Below are 8603 nucleotides of genomic sequence, written 5' to 3'. Positions count from 1 at the left end.
AATGACAAAACACATACAAGGGAACTCCCATAAGGTTAACAGCTGATTTCTCAGTAGAAACTCTAAAAGCCAGAAGAGAGTGGCATGATATACTTAAAGTGATGAAAGGGAAGAACCTACAACCAAGATTACTCTACTCAGCAAGGATCTCATTCAGATTCAATGGAGAAATCAAAAGCTTTACAGAAAAGCAAAAGCTAAGAGAATTCAGCACCACCAAACCAGCTCTACAACAAATGCTAAAGGAACTTCTCTAAGTGGGAAACACAAGAAAAGGGCCTACAAAAACAAACCCAAAACAATTAAGAAAATGGTCATAGGAACATACATATCTATAATTACCTTAAATGTGAATGGATTAAATGCTCCAACCAAAAGACACAGGCTTGCTGAATGGATATAAAAACAAGACCTGTCTACAAGAGACCCACTTCAGACCTAGGGACACATACAGACTGAAAGTGAGGGGATGGAAAAAGATATTCCATGCAAATGGAAATCAAAAGAAAGCTGGAGTAGCAATACTCATATCAGATAAAATAGACTTTAAAATAAAAAATGTTACAAGAGACAAGGAAGGACAGTACATAACGATCAAGGGATCAATCCAAGAAGATTTAACAATTATAAGTATATATGCACCCAACACAGGAGCACCTCAATACATAAGGCAACTGCTAAGAGCTATAAAAGAGGAAATTGACAGTAACACAATAATAGTGGGGGACTTTAACACCTCACTTACACCAATGGACAGATCATCCAAAATGAAAATAAATAAGGAAACAGAAGCTTTAAATGACACAATAGACCAGATAGATTTAATTGATATTTATAGGACATTCCATCCAAAAACAGCAGATTACACGTTCTTCTCAAGTGCGCACAGAACATTCTCCAGGATAGGTCACATCTTGGGTCACAAATCAAGCCTTGGTAAATTTAAGAAAATTGAAATCATATCAAGCATCTTTTCTGACCACAATGCTATGAGATTAGAAATGAATTACAGGGAAAAAAACATAAAAAAGACAAACACATGGAGGCTAAACAATACATTACTTAATAACCAAGAGATCACTGAAGAAATCAAAGAGGAAATCAAAAAATACCTAGAGACAAATGACATGAAAACACGATGATCCAAAACCTATGGGATGCAGCAAAAGCAGTTCTAAGAGGGAAGTTTATAGCTATACAAGCCCACCTCAAGAAACAAGAAAAATCTCAAATAATCTAACCTTACACCTAAAGGAACTAGAGAAAGAAGAACAAAAAACCCCCAAAGTTAGTAGAAGGAAAGAAATCATAAAGATCAGAGCAGAAATAAATGAAATAGAAACAAAGAAAACAATAGCAAAGATCAATAAAACTAAAAGCTGGTTCTTGGAGAAGATAAACAAAATTGATATACAATTAGCCAGACTTATCAAGAAAAAGAGGGAGAGGATTCAAATCAATAAAATTAGAAATGAAAAAGGAGAAGTTACAACAGACACTGCAGAAATACAAAGCATCCTAAGAGACTACTACAAGGAAATCTATGCCAATAAAATGGACAACCTGGAAGAAATGGACAAATTCTTAGAAAGGTATAACCTTCCAAGACTGAACCAGGAAACAATAGAAAATATGAACAGACCAATCACAAGTAATGAAATTGAAACTGTGATTAAAAATCTTCCAACGAACAAAAGTCCAGGACCAGATGGCTTCACAGGTGAGTTCTCTCATTTAGAGAAGAGCTAACACCCATCCTTCTCAAACTCTTCCAAAAAATTGTGCAGGAAGGAACACTCCCACACTCATCCTATGAGGCCACCATCACCCTGATACCAAAACCAGACAAAGATACTACAAAAAAAGAAAATTACAGACCAATATCACTGATGAATATAGACGCAAAAATCCTCAACAAAATACTAGCAAACAGAATCCAGCAACACATTAAAAGGATCATACACCATGATCAAGTGGGATCTATCCCAGGGTTTCAAGGATTCTTCAATATACACAAATCAATCAATGTGATACACCATATTAACAAATTGAAGAATGAAAACCATATGATCATCTCAATAGATGCAGAAAAAGCTTTTGACAAAATTCAACACCCACTAATAATAAAATCTCTCCATAAAGTGGGCATAGAGGAAACCCACCTCAACATAATAAAGGCCATATACGACAAAAAAAAAAAAAAAAAGATTAATGGTAATATTTGATGTGCTGCTTCAGCTTCTTGCACCTCAGCATTTTGAAATGAAGAACCAAGTAGCAATAATTTTTAATAGACCGCATGGTGGATCAAGGATGAATTCAATCGCATATTGTATTGGGAATATAGCCAATATTTTATAATAACTTTAAATGGAGTATAATCTATAAAAATTTTGAATCACTATGTTGTACACTTAAAACTAATATAATATTGTAAATCAGCTATACCTCAAATAAAAAAAAAAAAAGGTAGAGTGACCAGACATCCCAATTTGTCCTTGACAGTCCAGATTTATGCCTGTGGTCCCAGTGTAATGTTAATGGAAATCCCCTTTCAGTATTAAAAGTTTCCTAGTTTAGATAATAAATTTTATATTCACCTTACCTAAGAGATATATTAATCAAATGAACTGTATTGGCATAGTTGGGATATTGATTAAAAATTAACCAACTGTAATAAAACACTTGAATGCTGAAAAAAAAATCAAACAAAAAAGGATGAATTCAATTTTGCTTTACTTGCCTGCTGAGAAATTTCTTGGTCTCAGTCAACTAATAACAGTGAATTTGACTGAACCAATACTAATAGCATAAAAAATTAGTAAAGAAAATTATCATGCAGTTGTCATCAACACTGAAACAAACATGGCTGTTATCTATTTGGCATCATACTTTCCCTTTTATGATCTGTGAGTCTCAGAGGAGAAACTGAGAACTATTGTTCCCAGAATCCCCTTCCCTAGATGGTTCTGGTTAGAGTCTGCCAGCTACAGGCACTTATGTGACATCGGAATGGGGAGGAGCAGAAGCTACTACTCTCCCAGGGTAGTGACAGATGGATGTGTAGGCTGAGAGTAGACATGAAGTTCACAGTAGCTTCTGGATTAGTTCCTTGCAAATTACCCTCTTTGATCCCATAGACAATTGAGATGGCTAGTGGCGGCTGCTGGAGAATTATGTGATTTGGTCCTGCAAGCTTATACAGTTTGTAGGAGCTTCCTGGAGATTCTTGAGAAAAACAGAGGCTTCCAAGAAAGTTCTCAGAGCCAACCACCTTGGCAATGCAAACTGAGACTATTGGACCAACTTCCCTGATCTTTAATTTCCCAACTCTTCCAATGATTGTGGAAGCCTCTAATTCCCACATTAAAACCCTTCATATTTAGTGTACATAGAATACCTCTGTTTTTCTATATGTACTTTGTTTAATGCAGTGTGGAGGTTACTATGCATTGCCTACACTGTTTTGATAGGGTGTTCAAAAATTACTATGCATTGTAATATAGTAATAGAATTATTAGCCAAAGCCAACAAAGCATATTACGTATGAGAGCTTTTTAAACTACCCTATCATGTACTTACACAATGTATTAAGGCAAGATGGAGTAGGAGCTGTAACTTTTAAAAAGAATGTTTAAACAAAACAAAGTCTTAAAAACTTTTCAGATAAAAATATTAACATAGCAGGCCTTATAAAACTAAATATTGGCTGCTTTCAGAAAAAGTAACACATATGCTGAAATCTCCTAAAGAAATAAAACTGATATGCCTCAAGAACACAAATGTTTCTTAGGTAATAGGTGCTAACTATTCTCCATTCTACCGTGGATGTAAACTTTTTAACCTTCTTGATTTGTATCGTAAAGTGCTTTCTAGACAGATTCTAACAACCCATATTCCTGCTAGCATTGTTTGAGAATGTCCATTTCACTATATCCTTGCCTACATTATGATCATTTTTTCAACATTTTAACTAGTAAGATTGATATAACATTTGAAAGAAAGTTGTTTCCCTTGGCCTTTGAGTCACTGGCATTCTAGGTAAGAAAACACAAATCTAAAAACTAGGAAACATAATATTATTCTTGGTTCTGTTGTGGATTTTTCAATCTGGCCAAATATTTATGTTTTCCATTTTAAAAAAGAGATTAAAAAAAGGACTGTTAGCTCTCACTCTTCTTTCTCAAAATAGTAACATATAAAAAATAAGAACAGAGCACTGACAAGATGGTACCACCGATGCAGGTCTCTCCGCTCCTCAAACTTGGCGGCTACTCTGCCCTGTTCCTCAGTGTGGCCTACAGAGAGAGCCAAGCGCTGTAATTACCTGAAACCCAGGCAGAAGAGGAGAGGAGGACAGCAGCTGAGGAGAAAACGAAGCAGGATGAGCTGAAACGCATTGAGAGAACTGGCAGGAACCCGAGAGGACGGCATATTAAAGTGAGCCTGCATTTCTCCGGAGCAATGTGGTTGAGTAAAGCTTTCTGTGCTGTATGAAATAAATAAATAAATGAGCGAGCAGAGAAAGTTGATAAAGTTAAATATGCTAAATTGATAGTGAATACTAATTTGCTTATGCTTTGGTTCAACATTTGTTGAGACCCGTTAGATGCCAGCAGGTATAAGGAATCGGGACTAAATCCAGAGACCTCACCCGCGGGTGGGGGACGCAGACTAGCAATGCAGCGCCATGTGCCTTTATCCAAACCATTTGGGCCACAAGTGTTTCAGAAGCAGCACTATTTGTGGATTTTTAGAAAGGTAAGACAATACATGTTACGTGTAACATGTAACACCTCCCGATAGAGCCTGAGGCAGCCTCCTATGCACGAATACAGCAACATTTCTGTTGTAAAACAATGTTATAAATAGCCTCATGTCCGTTCTGGTCAGATTTTGCTGCCAATAAGTTTTGGCACCAGTTATAAAATAAACTTTTGGTTTTCAGAGCTTTTTGGATTTTGGAATTGCAGATAAGGGACTGTGGACTTGAAAAATGGTGTCACATTCTAGGAGAGAGGTAAGAACAGAGTACTATGGAAATGTATGTGTACGGCACCCAACCCAGACTGGCAGGGGGCAGGAAGGTGAGTGGAGAGAAAATAGAGGTTGGCTCATAGGTGCCAATGAAATGCAAATATTTTATTGTATTATAGTTCCAGGGAGATTAGAGAGAAGTGGAGGAAGAGATGATTGTCTGATGATGAACTCTGACAGACTGTTTTTGAGTTTTCTTACTTTACTGTTGTGTTACAAAGTTAACAATGAAAATATTATTGTCTGGTCTATTCAATTTCCTTACTGATAGATAAAAAATTATTGCAAACAACATGGGAAATAGCAGTACTTCATTTAAACACTAAGCTATTTCTTCTTGCACGTCTATGCTAGAGTTCAAGGTTTTTATACTTTCTCACACTGTTCTCTCTCTGGTCTCTCTGGCCTCAGACAGGCTGTATGCTACACCACCATACAGAAATGGTTATCTCACTCTCATGCCTGAAAACCTTTAAGAACTCCCCACTGCGGGGGGAAAAAAATCTATATTGCTGTCTCCCTCTCTCCATATATGCTGTAGAGACCAGGAATGGGTCATCAACTTACAAACAAACTTGAGTAGCAGCACAAATACAAGGAAGCTTTATGAGGGTGGCAAGCTTGGACAGAGGAGCAAATAAGACAAATGCCAAGCTCAGGAGAGATGTATGAAGCAACAATGAGACAGGCCAGTCAAGAACTTAACTCTGAAGATCCTTCTTGGAACTGAAGTGTATGGAAAGCAGATCTAGAACTAGAATCCCTTTAATATGGGCCTAGAATATCTCAATGTGTGAAATATTTACATGTGAAGAGTCACTCTAAAGTTTGTTTTGCTTAATATTTTTAAGATTCTGCTTTTCCCAGCTTACCTGTACAAATTATTTGCACTATTTTTCAAGGCAGCCTTTCCTAAGTACATGCAAATTCAGGACCCGATCAAGTTATACATTAGTCAATCAAAAGTATCCATTGGGAATCTATTAAAAAAGTGACCAGCACATGAGAGAAATCTTGAAGGTAGTCATTAGAAAATAGAATCAGGAAAAAAAAAAAAAAAAAAAGAAAATAGAATCAGGGAAATTTGAACCAATATGGTTTTACTATATTGTCTTATCATCTTATTGGATATAAAAAATATTTTTTAAAATCCTAGAAAACTATCAAATAGTTCAAGAAGTAGACTACCTTTAAAATATTTTAAAGCTTAAGGGCATTCCTTAGTTTCCACACGGCAACGTATTTACAAATACAAAGTACAAAACATCAGGTATTCATTTTGCCTAGCTGGGACAAAGGGCACTGAATATTAAAGCTTCAAAAATGGTCATTTGAATTGTATTATGACTATGCAAACCAGAGGAGCTTGGCTAAACATGAAAAATGCAAAATGCTTTTAATTTCTTGTTCCTTTACTCAAACTCTAAGATGAAGGCAAGGATAGAAAGAAAGGTATCTAATGTCTCTTTCCCATTTCCTTTTCATACACCCTAAAATATGGTGGACCCTAATTCTGCTAGAGTAATGCCTCCCATCTCTGGATACAATATTTACCTAATTGGGAATTTATTTCAGTGACAATTAAAAAACAATCTCTCCCATATGGAACCTAATTTTCCTGAAATAAGGTTGACATAAACCTTTGATTGTGAGTATACTGGGGAGGTAGGGGGTAAGGAGGAATTAAATTCCTTCTTTGTGCAAACATAGGACTGCACTCCCTGAAATAATCTTATAATATTTGAAGACTGGTATAGCCCTGCAAGATAGGTTTTAAAGATTAGGAAAATAAGGCTCAGAGATGGAACTACTAGCCCACATGGAAGACACAGTTTATAGAAGGCCCAGTCAAAACCAGAATTCAGATCCTTGACTCCCTGCACAGTATGCTTTTATATCATATATGGTAGGAAATGCATTTTCTCAAACACATTCATGCAGTCCCTCATGCATTCATTCAAACAAATATTTATTAAGTAGTGATTTAGTCTTTATTTAGTAGTACCTACTGAATGTCAGACACTGCACAGGAGATATAGCAGTAAACAAGTCATATAATAATCCCTGACCCTGGGGCTTTCCTGGTGGCGCAGTGGTTGAGAATCTGCCTGCCAATGCAGGGGACACGGGTTCGAGCCCTGGTCTGGGAAGATCCCACATGCCACGGAGCAACTGGGCCCGTGAGCCACAATTACTGAGCCTGCGCGTCTGGAGCCTGTGCTCCACAACAAGAGAGGCCGTGATGGTGAGAGGCCCGCGCACCGCGATGAAGAGTGGTCCCCACTTGCCACAACTAGAGAAAGCCCTCGCACAGAAACAAAGACCCAATACAGTCATAAATAAATAAATAAAAAGAACGTGAATTTCTTTAAAAAAAAAAAAATTGGTTAAGTCATTAAAAAAAAAAAAAAAAAAAAAATAATCCCTGACCCTATAGACTACATTTAGGTGAAGACAGAAAATAAACAAGAGAAATAAGTAAAATATATAATAACTTCATTGGTGGAAGTACTACAAAGAAAGATAAAGCAAGAAGGGAGCCAAGGCACAAAGCAAAGGGAGACTGTAAGTTTAAATAGCTTGGTTAGAATAGCCACACTGGCAATGACATTTGAACAAAGACTTAAAGGAGATGAGAGACTGGACATGTGGATATCCATCAGGAGAGCATTTTGGGAAAGGAAACAAGTGCAGAAGCCCTGAGTTGAGAGTGTATTTAGCATATTCAAGGAAGAGCAAGGAGAGCCGTGGCTGGAGCAAGGGGCAAGGCAGATAGTATAGGAGATTAGGCCACATTGTGTAAGACTTGTCTGGTTTTCATTCTAGGTGAGGTTGGAAGCCAGTGGAGAGTTTTCTTGTTTTCTTGCTTTTTTTTTTTTTAAGTTGAATCTTTTGTGGTTATACATCATTTCATAGTGGAGGGTTTTTTAAAAATTTTATTTATTTATTTTTGGCTGCGTTGGGTCTTCATTGCTGAGCGCAAGCTTTCTCTAGTTGCGGCGAGCAGGAGCTACTCTTCATTGCGGTGCATGGGCTTCTTACTGTGGAGGCTTCTCTTGTTGCGGAGCACAGTCTCTAGGTGCGCAGGCTTCAGTAATTGCACCACGTGGGCCCTAGAGTGCACAGGTTTCTGTAGTTGCGGCGCTTGGGCTCAGTAGTTGTGGCACACGGACTTAGTTGCTCTGCGGCATGTGAGATCTCCCCGGACCAGGGATCGAACCTGTGTCCCCTGCGTTGGCAGGCAGATTCTTAACCACTGCACCACCAAGGAAGTCCCTGCCAGTGGAGAGTTTTGAGCAGGAGATTGACAGGATGTAAATTACATTAATCATGTTGGCTGCTCTTTGAGAATAGTCTGGAGATGCAATGGTAGAAGAAAGAAGACTGGTTAGAAAATTTCAACAATAATCAAGGTGAAATGTGGGAGAGGCCAGAGTTACAGAAGAGAAAGTGTTGATAAGTGGTTAATTCTGGAGAGATTTTGAAGGTTGAGTCAACAGTATTTCTTGACCGTTTGGGAATGGGTATGAGAAATGAGGAAAGGAGTCAAGGGTGGTTCCAGAGTT

The 8603-nt window shown here is 37.6% G+C and overlaps 1 pseudogene; it reads left to right on the top strand.

Annotated features, from left to right (window-relative positions):
- The first annotated feature begins 4227 nt into the window (after positions 1 to 4227).
- Positions 4228 to 4444, top strand: LOC114236224 (ATP synthase subunit e, mitochondrial-like; annotated as a pseudogene).
- The last annotated feature ends 4159 nt before the right edge of the window (positions 4445 to 8603 follow it).

Source organism: Balaenoptera acutorostrata, chromosome 1 (genome assembly GCF_949987535.1).
Source record: "Balaenoptera acutorostrata chromosome 1, mBalAcu1.1, whole genome shotgun sequence".
Lineage (NCBI taxonomy): Eukaryota > Metazoa > Chordata > Mammalia > Artiodactyla > Balaenopteridae > Balaenoptera > Balaenoptera acutorostrata.
This window is presented reverse-complemented; position numbering and strand designations above follow the sequence as displayed.